This window comes from Terrapene carolina, unplaced genomic scaffold, assembly GCF_002925995.2.
Source record: "Terrapene carolina triunguis isolate 2854851 unplaced genomic scaffold, T_m_triunguis-2.0 Scaffold130, whole genome shotgun sequence".
NCBI classification, from domain to species: domain Eukaryota; kingdom Metazoa; phylum Chordata; order Testudines; family Emydidae; genus Terrapene; species Terrapene triunguis.
The window spans coordinates 20,965,401-20,977,304 of NW_020664481.1; the positions used below are offsets into that span (position 1 = coordinate 20,965,401).

The window sequence follows — 11,904 nt, forward strand, 5'->3', positions numbered from 1 at the left end:
TGGGATGCTAGAGGGATATGACTGGAGGGCTGAGTTCTCCCCCCCCCCCCCCCGTGTCATGTGGTGGGGGACATCGCTATTAACAGGCGCTGGCAGAACCATGTTGGATCAGCCCATGAATGAACCACTGCTCTCACCATTCCCGTGACACCCAGGCAGAGCCTGCAGGGCAGCTGAAAAGGGCCTTGGCTAGGGGCCTAAAACGCTAGTAAAAAAAACCCTAAACAATAATGGCCGGTGATAACAATTTTATAGGGAGCCGGGGGTTTATTGCCCCCATAACAGAGTGTGATGTAACGGCAAGGAGCTCACTTCCTCCAGAGTCTAGGAATCCCTGGAGGGAACGCTGCAGGAGCGCCCAGTGCGGGGCAACTCCCAGCGTCTCCCAGCAGGGGGTGCTCTGGGAGGGGGGCAGCAGCTCTGGTTTGGGGGCGCTCCCAGAAACTCTACCCCCCGCTGGTTTTCAACGAGGAAGTTGAAGCTGGCGAAAAGACAAACTTCGCTGCCTTTTGCGGGTTGCCCCCGGTTTTCTCCCTCCCCTCCAGGGCATGCTAAGCCCCTGGATCTGATCGCAGTCCCTCCAGGATTAATCTAGCCCATAATCTTCAAAGCCCCTGCACCAGCATCCTGCATTCAGGCGACTCCCCTCCCCAGCCGGGCCCTTCTCAGACACACAGCAGACACAGTCAGAAGGCGAGGGGAGTTCGCTCCAGACTCATTGGCACCTAAAACAAGATAGCGTCTGTGCAAGCCGGTAATTACAGCGCCTGGGTCTTCCTGCGGCCCCTGTTTGCAGAGGGCCAGCCCAGCGCTCAGGAATCCCGCTTGTCACCTGGAGATGGGAGAGCAGAGCAGGGGGAAGGGGGTGAGTGGGTCTGAGAAACCCAAATTGCTCCTAACTGAAGGGGTGGCAGAGTTCAGGCCGAGACTCCATCGCCCTTTGAAACAGTGGTCAGAGGGGAAATCCCTCCACGTAACAAGCTCAGAGAATCGGAGCAGGCGAGGGCTGGAAGGGACTGGAGAGGTCAGCTAGTCCAGCCCCCTGTACCCAGGCAAACCAGCGACGCCCCCCTAGGCCATCCCTGACAGGGGTTTGTCCAGCCTGTTCTTAGAAACCTCCGGTGATGGGCCGCCCTTCCACCACCTCTCTGCGACCCCTATTAACTAGCCGATAGTTACAAAGCTTGTTCTAATCCCTAGCCTAAAGCTCCCTTGCTGATGGTTAGGCCACTGACCTGCTGGCCTACCTTCAGTGGCCATGGAGAGCAATGGGTTCCTGGCTTCTTCGTAACCTACTAACATCTCTGAAGCCTCTTAGCAGGAATGTACAACTCAGATTCCAACATCAACCTTAACTCTGCCCCCTCCCTGGTCCTCCTTCCCTCCAGGGTGGGAACCTTCAGCGGGTGCATCTGCCCCCGGAGTATTCCAACAGCATGGTCCTTGGCTGAGTGAGGATAGATCTGGCCTCCACCCTCACAGCTTCAGAGGGGGCTGGTGTTTGTGCTACGCTGGGGAGGGCTCCCCGGATTAGTCAGGAGTCTGGGCATGCTGGAGGCTTCACCCCACAGGACCTGCTGGGACTGGCATAGCCGTGAGCTTCCCACAGCCCGTCAGCACTCAGCCCCTGCTCCCTACAGCGCCTCCTGCTGGGAGAGGCTGAGGGTAGGGGAGTGAGGAGCTGCCCTTCCTGCCAGGGCAGGTGAGGAGAGCAATCCCACTCATTGCAGCAGCAGCCGGGGCCTAGAGCGTGAAATCCCACAGGAAGAAAGCCAGGGATCCAGGCAAATTCATCTCTTTGCTCCCCATCCTGTGGAGCGGGAAAGTCTGGTCAGGGCCGGCTCCAGGCACCAGCCCAGCACGCAGGTGCTTGGGGCGGCCAACGGAGAGGGGCGGCACGTCCGGCTCTTCGGCAGCAATTCGGCGGCGGGTCCCTCGGTCCCTCTCAGAGCGAAGGACCAGCCGCCGAATTGCCGCCGAAGACTGAAGCGGCGGCGGCAGAGCTGATCGCAATCGCGGCTTTTTTTTTTTTTTTTTTTTGCGTTGCTTGGGGCGGCAAAAACCCTGGAGCCGGTCCTGAGTCTGGCTCAGCCGAGCAGGTGGGCACCGTGCCTGCCTGCCTGGGGCGCTGTGTATTTCTCAGACCACCTGGGTTAACAACAGTAGCAATTAGCTAGGGCTGAACCAGCTTGTTTTAAATATGAATCCGCCCCCTCAACCACTGTGAACCTTTCCCTACCCCTCTGCCGGAGCCAGAGTTCCGCCCGCCCCTTTCCTCGAATGCACAAAGGCCTCTTCCCTGGGTCACCGGGCCACCAGGTCACCCCCGACTAGAAGGGAGCCGAGTGGCTGGGGGGGATCTGCCAGAGCAGCTGGCTGAAGCTGAGAAGGCAAGTAGCGGGCTACTGCAGGAGCAGGGCCCGGCCATGGGGCCTGGGGACAGAGCAGGCCTCAAAGGTGGTTTTGGACTCGGGTGTGAACTCTCGGATGCTTCCAAAGCAAAGGGCAACCGGCAAAATTTCTGGGGTTCTTCTAGCATCACTGGGGTCAGTCATCCCATCACGGGGGAGGGGAGTGCTGCCTCACTGCCTCCATCCTCATCCAGCTCCTCCTCACGGCTCCTGCCCCATCCCCGCGGCTTTCCCTTCTTCCCCATCTGGGCCTGAGCCCCTCCGGCTGCAGTGCTTCAGAGGAGATAGGGAGGGAGTCAGGATTTTAAGTCAATCTCATGATGTGGAGGGCCTGACGCGTGATTTTTGAATGGGTGGGTTGGCCAGACGGGAGTACAAGGGGAACGAGGATCCGAGCTACTTCTGTTTTAGGATTGGCCCAACTACTAGCACTTAATGCACACACTCCTCTCGTACCCATCCTTAGTTATCATCTGTGTTGTATACAGCTATGGATTGTTATGGCCTGGTTTTCTGTGCCCTCCACCTGGACATTTCACGGCTGCCATTTGCTAATGCAGCATTGTCACAGGAGGGGCACACTGCACTCGCTCTCGTAGGAATTAACTTATGTTGTTTCCTTGCATGTAAAATCCAAGTCACTCCGATTGTTTTCCATCCAGCTACTTTCAATCTGGTTAAACACCAGGTTCCAGGTGACTAGGAATAATCCGGCTCAATCTTTCAAAAACAACACTAGCGTTGGATTTCTTTTTAAAGCCACAGAGGGTGAGAATTGGAGTGGAGAGGATGCCGAGAAGTTATTGATCCAGAGGGCGTCAGAGTTGAAGGGGGAGAACTGGGGAAATTTTGAACTAGAGAAGAAACATTTATCACAAAATTCTGAAAAAAAAGTTCATTTTTTGGTGAAAACGTTGCAACAGTGGAAAAGAAGGAGTTGTGCTGAGCCATGGACTTGTAAGGCCAGCAGAGCCCATCTGTCTGACCTTCTGTATAATCATAGGCCAGAGAATCTCACCGGTACCGCTGCACTGAGCCCAATATTTTGTGTCTGGCTGACACATATCTTCCAGAAAGGCAGCCAGTCTGGATTTGAGGACATCGAGAGAGCGGGAGTGTACCTGTTCCAATGGTTAATCACCCTCACTGCAGGGTGCCAGTGAAAATGCCAGTCCCGGCTGAAACCCGACTTCACCTGGCATCAGAGTCGCCGTCCGGTCTGTGTCGCAGGGCACATATTTAGAGAGAACGACAGAGCAGAGAAGTGTAAGTTTAGAGGGACTCAGCGATGCAATGTTATTAAAAATTGATATTTCAATGAGCTAATCCCTTTCTCTCTGGCTTTTAATTGATTGTCTAAAAAGCATTACCTCCCCCCCTTTTTTTTTATTTGCGGGGAACATTAATTTTTTTATGGCCAAACAAATCTGATCGTAGTGGCAGAGGTATCCACACAGCACTTTCAGCAGCCATAAACAACTAGGCTAGCTGCAGACATCTGGGGCAAGGTCATTGGCTGGCAGAGCCAGGAGGTCTGAAATGATTCTCTCTGGAAGGCTGGCATGGCAGGACACTGCTCCATCCTGAAGGGACAGGCCTGATTTTGACAGTGCAAGAAGGGATGATGTAACGTTAAGGGCCCAATCCTGCCAGGTGCTGAGCACTTGCCTTGATCCAAAAAAAGCACGAAAGCCTGAACTTTAGAGGCAAAAAACAACCTGAAATAAACCTTTCCAGGCCAAAACAAGGTCATCATCCAGCTATGCTGCAGTAACAGCAGTGTCGTCTAGTGCATAGCGCACTGGACGGGGACATGGGAGACCGGCGTTCTATTCCCAACTCATCCACTGGGGGACTTTGGGCAAGTCAAGTCCCCGCCGTGTGCCTCAGTTTCCCCATCTGTGAAATGGGGATAATGCTGCCGACCTCCTTTGTAAAGTGCTTTGAGCTCTACAGATGAGAAGTGCTGTATCAGAGCTGGTGACACAAAGACACTGAGCTGTGTTGGGTGCTAGTTACGTCATGATGACTGACGTGGGGTGTCCCAGGCCTTTGTGGCCCCCTATTGGAGGCTCCACTGCTCGCCTCTGCCCCAGAGAACAGTTATCTGTGAAGAAAAAGCAGCCGATTTGGAAACCAGCAAGATCGGCCCTGCAGCAGCCGGAAGGGCTGGGGACCAATAAACAGCCTGCAGCTGATCTCCAGCCTTTCTCCATGATCTTCCTTCCCGCATGCTGTGGGACGCGGGCACGGCCTGTTTTCAGGGGCAGGCTCGGTGCTCCGCCTCGGATGCTGGCCTTTAGAGTTGGTGCCATGTGTTGGCAAAAGGGCTTGCGTCCCCCAGCTCCGGACGCAGAGCTGCCCTCCCTCCGCTGGCATGGGGCGAGTGCACAGAGCAGCATCAGCTGAGACCACCAGAACCAGGCCGAAGTGAAGCAGGAGATCCTCGGAGTAGGTGAACGCACAGGGGTCCCCCGCTGTCCCGGGCCCTGCACAGAGAGGGCAGAGTCCCTCTCTTCCCGGGGGCTGGATTGATGGAGGAGGCCCGGATCTGAGGGAACACAGGGGCTGGCTCCCTTCTCCCAGCAGGAGGAGATGGGTTTTCCCAGTGGCACAGGATGGGGAACTCCAGGATCTGATCTGATCACCGGCCTCGGGTAGGCAGAGCCCCTGGGTCTGCCCCCTGCCTGGCTGCAGGGCTCCGGCCCACACAGGGTTAAGGAGAGGAATGCTAGGCCGGGCTCTTTGCGTTGCTGCTGCAGGAAACAGCCAATGTCTGTTTCTTTTCTCTCTGCCGCCTCATCCGTCTCTATTAAAGTGACAGGCGGGCGAAACACAGGCTCCTGTGGAGGCTGACACAGCACCTCCCAGATGGGCCCTGTGGGGGAGCCCAGGCAGGCCTGCTGCACTCTGTGTAACCTCTGACTCAGCCCCCATCCATCTCTGCACGCCGGTCCCCTTGGCTTGCCCCTTCTCTGTCGCCCTTTCTCTGGGAGAGGAGGCGCTGGCAGCAGTGGGAGGACAGACCAGAGCGTTCTCATCCTCCCAGCAGTACGGCTCAGCCCCACACACCTGGCAGGAAGCAGAGCCTGGCTGGGCTTCAGGTGTTGGACAATCAAACGCTCTACAGCGAGGGGCTTCCCATCTCTTCACCCCATTGATCGGTCCCCAGCCTGGTGCGCACCCAGGCAGTAACCATCTCTTCACCCAATGCGCCCCATGAAACCTGCCCCGGCGCGCGCCCGGCTGGGGACCGATCCCGGGCTCTGGCTACTGCCCTGGCGCGCGCCCGGCTGGGGACCGATCCTGGGCCCTGATTCCTGACTGGTTGCGCTCCCAACTACATGGGTTCCAACCAGTCTGGACAGAGCCGAGGCCTCTGGCACCTCTCTAGGCGCTCTGCCCAGTGGGGGTTGGCCCCAGCTCCCTGGCCCCTCCCCAGGCTCTCTGCTGCACTGCATTCCCTGGTCATTTGTCACCCTTCCATACTGGAGCAGCATCACGCCATTCATGGCCTTTGCTGTAGGGTTTCTAAGGACGCCGCTCTGTATGGTCCCCAGTTACCCAGTGCTGTCCGAGCAGACGCAGCTCCATCCCATCACAGCTCCATCCCCGGTACCCAGCAGCGCCAGTGCCCTCTCTGTGGCCTAGCTGGCAATGCGGGGCCGGCACGGCTGAGAGCTGTGTGCAGGTGGGCACTGGAAAGCTGTCACCTCACTCAGTGACCTTACCTGTGACACTGTAACAGGGTGACTGGGCCCTTTATGAGGGTGTATGCAGCTGTGACTGATTACCTGCTGCCCAACTGGTCTTAAGGGAAGACACGTGGGCCTTACGCCGGGGGAGACAGCAGCAGGGGAAGGCTGGTTGCTCACCCAGTGACCTTTTCTAACCCAGGGAGGGAATGAGGAAGCTGCAGTGAGCAGGAGACCTTGAGTAACTAGGGTGGCCAGCAGAGGGGTGGTTGCCTGCTGGTCTCTCTGAGCCAAAGACAGGGTGCTGAGGAAGGCTGAATTCTAGCTCGGGAGGGCTGGGTGTGGTTAAGAGCCGACTGGGACAGACGAGCACCAGGCCAGTGGGAGATGCTAGGGCAGAGTGGGAGCTTTCGTGTTGTGGTGGGGGACTTGGAGGGTTGCTTTGAACTGTTTGTGCTGCTCAACCAGCTCCACGCTGGGGTGGTGGTAGCCACGAGGCAGCCTGGGTGGAGAGAAATGGAAACTGAGCCAAGCTTATGCGGAGCCAGGCTCGGCTAGCAGGGGGTGCTACCGGGCAGGCATACGCTTTGACAGGCTGGCATAGGGGATCAGGCTGGATGGCGGTCAGGGAAGGAGGATTCCAGTCAGGGCCTGGCATATCCTTAGCACACTGATGAGGCCTTTCTGAGTGGTGCCCAGAGAGGAGGGGAGAGAAAAGGCCTGGCTAGTCCCATCTACTGCTAGGGCAGAGCTGGCAGTGCTCAGCTAATGGAGCATGGCCGGTTAATGGGGCACTGTGGGCGATGGTATTGCTGCTGTCACACACCGGGGTCAGTGGGGCAACAGAAGTGCTCAAAGAACAGGAGTACTTGTGGCACCTTAGAGACTAACAAATTTATTAGAGCATAAGCTTTCGTGGGCTACAGCCCACTTCTTCGGATGCATATAGAGTGAAACATATATTGAGGAGATATATATACACACATACAGAGAGCATGAACAGGTGGGAGTTGTCTTACCAACTCTGAGAGGCCAATTAAGTAAGAGAAAAAAAACTTCTGAAGTGATAATCAAGATAGCTCAGTACAGACAGTTTGATAAGAAGCAAGTGTGAGAATACTTACAAGGGGAGATAGATTCAATGTTTGTAATGGCTCAGCCATTCCCAGTCCTTATTCAATCCTGAGTTGATTGTGTCTCGTTTGCATATCAATTCCAGCTCAGCAGTCTCTCGTTGGAGTCTGTTTTTGAAGTTTTTCTGTTGTAAGATAGCCACCCGCAGGTCTGTCATAGAATGGCCAGACAGGTTAAAGTGTTCTCCCACTGGTTTTTGAGTATTATGATTCCTGATGTCAGATTTGTGTCCATTAATTCTTTTGCGTAGAGACTGTCCGGTTTGGCCAATGTACATGGCAGAGGGGCATTGCTGGCACATGCCATTAGATGTGCAGGTGAACGAACCCCTGATGGTATGGCTGATGTGATTAGGCCCTATGATGATGTCACTTGAATAGATATGTGGACAGAGTTGGCATCGGGCTTTGTTACAAGGATAGGTTCCTGGGTCAGTGTTTTTGTTCAGTGATGTGTGGTTGCTGGTGAGTATTTGCTTTAGGTTGGGGGGTTGTCTGTAAGCGAGGACAGGTCTGTCTCCCAAGATCTGTGAGAGTAAAGGAGTGCTCAGTAGCTGGGACTGGGAGGGTACTGGAAGTGGCTGAGAGCTGGCACTGCCCAGCTTGCTGGCAGGGAGTTGGCACTGCCTTGTTTTGGGCACTGAAGGAGAAGAGCGAGAGGACGGCAGCTCGGAGACTGGACGGGGGAGGGAGTGGGGCTCCTCGTTCGGCAGCCGTTGGCAGTGTGTGGCCCATTGGTGCCAATTCTGTGTAGGCGAGACTGGCGGAGTTAGGCCGAGCTGTGCCAGCAGCACGCATGCTACAGTCCATGGTCGGCGGGCACCATGCCCGGCACTCTCTGAGTGAGGGGGGTGGGGTGGGATCCAGGTGACTCCCCTGCTCCAGGGCTCCCTCTCTTTTCCTTGCCCACCAGATAGAGCCCAGCCCAAACCTGGGATGAGTGGGGAATCAATCTCCAGGGGGGAGTTACAGTGCTGGGACTTTTCCCAGTCCTCCAGCGCAGGGTTAAAATGTAGCTGCTGGTTCTCCCACTCCCAGTGCCCCAGGGGAGTGAGGAGTCAGAGAGAAGCTGCCACATTGCTTGGGTCATTTCAGCCTTTAGGGCCAAATTCAATCCTGGTGTAAGAAGGCAGAGCATCCTCCACTGCCAGAAATGTTCCTGGGTCAGTGGTTCTCAACCTATTTACCATTGTGGGCCGTATCCAACCCTACCTGTGTGGCCCTGAGGATGTCACCTGGGCCGCAGCTGGGTGCTGACTGGGCCGCAGGCTGAGAACCACTGCTGTAGATGGAGGTTGGCTCTCCTGGAATCTGGACCAGCGGCTGCAGGGTGTTATTTGTATCACGGCTGAGACTCGAAATCCGGACCAAGCCACGCTGGGCCAGGCCCTGTACAAACCTAAAGTGAGTGAGAGCCCCAAGTCAGATAAAGGGGAAATGGGCCCAGGCAGGTGAAGGGATTTGCCTGAGGTCAATCAGCATGTCAGTGGCACAGCCAGAAATAAAACCCAGCTGTCCTGAGTCCCAATCTAGTGCACGCTGCAAGCGCACACTGAATCGGCAGCCTGCGGAGGTGCTATTTAAGGCAAAGCTAAAGGGCATTTGACTTCATGGGTTAGATCAACGGGCATTTTATTTTCCCTTGTAAAGTGGTTATTTTGCACATGCAGCAGCTGTTCCACCAGCAACAATCCATCAATCGCACACGAAAATAAAGAAACCTCCTTGGCCGATTATAAATTTGTTTGAAGGAAACACCCCACAATGCTGCGTTATGTATCACTGGCCAGATCGTCAGCTGATGCAAACCGGTGTAACTCTACTGAAGTGAATGGAGTGGTGGCGATTGATTTGCACTGGCTGAGGATTTGGCCCATTGTTTAGATAAAACAGATGGAGAGGGTGAAACACAAATGCATCACTCCTCCCCCTTCTTGTCTCCTCCCCCCCCCCCAACAAAATAATTTCAGATGTCTCATCTCTGAAGTATTTCTACATCCCAGTGTGATGAAGTAAAAATGTTCTTAATGTTGTCTCTAAATACTGTGTGGGTGCCTCAGTTTCCCCTATTCATTTCTTAAGTATCTAGGTGGTGGGATCAGGGTGTGCGATTGTTGCAGAGCCCTAGAGGCCAGGGGTGTGCAAGGGTCTGCACAGAGAATGGCCGACACCCTGTCTCCTGGCAACCAATGGCCTGGGCCCCTCCCCTACAAAGGTGCCAACAAAAGGTGTTAAAAAACAAAAAAAATCAGGTAACCTCCTGCCCCCCCCCCCAAAAAAAACAAAGGAAAAGGAGGGGCTAAAAAGTTTCAGTTTGAAGCTGGCTAAAAAAATGGAGGGGAGGCCAGACAAACCTCCTGGCCTCCCCTAGCCCCCCAAGATGAACCTGACTAAGGGGGGTCCTGTTGTCTGTACCTGCAAGGCCTGTCTTGAACTGTGTTCTTGTCGTCTAAATAAACCTTCTGTTTTACTGGCTGGCTGAGAGTCATGGTGAATCGCAGGAAGCCGGGGGTGCAGGGCCTTGTCTTCCCCCACCCTCCGTGACACCCAGTAATTCCCGTGATGTTGTTGGTGTTAAACATGTACGCAGAAGAAACCGTGTGTTATTAAACAGACCCCCCCGCCCCGACAAGCTGAGATTCAGCCTGGAACTGATTGTTGTATGTGCATTATAACATCATAATAAAACAGGGGGCCACCTGCTCAGCGTGTTTACATCAGCAGAGTGCCGCATGTCAATAGAGCTACGCTGCTCTGCACCAACGGAGGACCTGGCCCACAGCTGGTAAAGTCAATTTGGACAAAGCCCCGGTGAGAGGAAGGACGTTCTGGTGGTTGCATCACTAGCCTAGGACTATGGAAACCTGCATTCAATTTCCTGCTCTGCCACAGATTTCCTGTGTGACCTTGGGCAAGTCACTTAGTCTGTGCCTCAGTTTCGCCTCATCTGTAAAATGGAGATAATAGCACTGTCCTATATCAGAGGGGGGTGAGGGTAAATGTATTACATATTAGGAGGGGGCACGGGTAATGGGTGACCTAGAAGTACCTGAAATGGAGAGACACAACAGTTGCCCTACTGGACCAGGCCAAAGCTTCATCTCATGTGTGACAGGGGCCAATACCTGATGCGGAAGGTATAAACCTACCTGACCATGCAGCTAGGAAGCACTTTCCACCCTAAAGCATGCATGGCAGTCGTTTGAGCTGCTGACTCTCCTTCTGGTTAGTGTATCTGCAGCTGCTCTTCTAATTCATGTAAATCTCCCCTCTGGTTTTGAAATGCACTAAATGGAGGTTAGTCACCTCGCTGCCACCCTGTTCTTCCACAGCTCAGTTTAACCAGTGGCTGGTGGAATGATTTGAAATCTGCCTTTTTGTTCAGTATTATGGGATGGGAGAAACCGAAGTAATTGCTACTGCGTCTCACTTACTATGCAGTATAATCATTATAAATTAGTGATGTTCCCTTTCCCCTTTGACCTGAGGCTCTCAAAATGCTTAACACTAGCTGCCTAAACCTCACAGCACTGCTTGTACAGATGGGGAAACTGAGGCGCCGAGCGGGGAAGGGGGCTTGTGTAAGGCCACCCAGTGAAACAGTTCTTAGGTGCCCACAAGTCCTGGTGGTCCAGTGGGAGCTATTCCTGCTCCATGGGGAAGTCACCTCACAAGGTAAGGAGTGAGGTGAAGAGAACAGACACTCTCCAGGCTAAGGCACTAGACTGGGACCCAGGAGATTGACTGTAAACTCCTCCGGTGGGGACTGTACTACAGCACCTAACCCAGTGGGGCCCTAGGGTGACCAGACAGCAAATGTGAAAAATCGGGACGGGGTGGGGGGTAATAGGAGCCTATATAAGAAAAAGACCCAAAAATCGAGACTGTCCCTATAAAATCGGGACATCTGGTCACCCTATAGGGGCCCTGATCTCACTTGGGCTCTCTAGGCGCTGCCTGGGATAGAAATAATAATTAATGATCTGGGTTCGGTTCCTGGCTCCGATGCAGACTCATTTAATTGGTCCGTGCCTCGGTTTCCCCTCTGTAAAATGGGGTGGGATAACACCCCTTCCTTTCCGTCTAGACTGAGAGCTGGTGGGGGCAGGGGTTGGCTCAGTCTGTATTGTACAGTGCCTGGCACCACAGGGCCCCCACCCTACAATACCCCCGAGGAGAGGGGCCGAAAGGGGCGGGGTCAGGCTTGAGCCCACCCTTTGCATGGAGCTGGCGGCCGCGCCCCCGAGCCCGCGGGAGCCGGGGAAGTGTGGGCTGCCCCTCTCCTCGGAGGAATACGGCGGCGGAGGGGCTGGGCTGGGACGTGCCCGGGACCCAGACCGAGCTGGGAAGCCGGGGCAGGGCGCTGCGCTCTGCCCGTAGCGCCGCCGCCGAGCTCCCCGCCCCAGCCCCGGCGGCGCGGCCCGGCCACGGGCGTCCATGGAGCCGGGGCGCAGCGGGCTCGGGAGACGGGCAGCCGGGAGCGCCGGGGCCGGGCAGGTAGGAGCCGCCGCTCACCGCCGCGCTGGGGGGCACCGAGCCCGCAGGAGCCGGGCGCTCGGGAGTCCCCGGGGGAGCGCCAAGGACGGGACCCGGATCGGGGCACCCCCTGGGGTACCCCCCGCCCCATCCCCTGCTATAGGGGACCCGGATCGGGGCACCCCCTGG

The 11,904-nt window shown here is 55.5% G+C and overlaps 1 protein-coding gene across 3 annotated transcripts in view; it reads left to right on the forward strand.

The window, feature by feature from the left end:
* Positions 1–11,589: 11,589 nt before the first annotated feature.
* Positions 11,590–11,904, forward strand: part of DOK4 (docking protein 4) — a 39,372-nt gene continuing 39,057 nt past the window's right edge. For all 3 annotated transcript variants that reach the window (XM_024198380.3, XM_024198381.3, XM_024198382.3), the window contains exon 1: positions 11,590–11,736. The gene's annotated coding sequence lies outside the window, so the exon portion shown is untranslated. The remainder of the gene's footprint in view (positions 11,737–11,904) is intronic.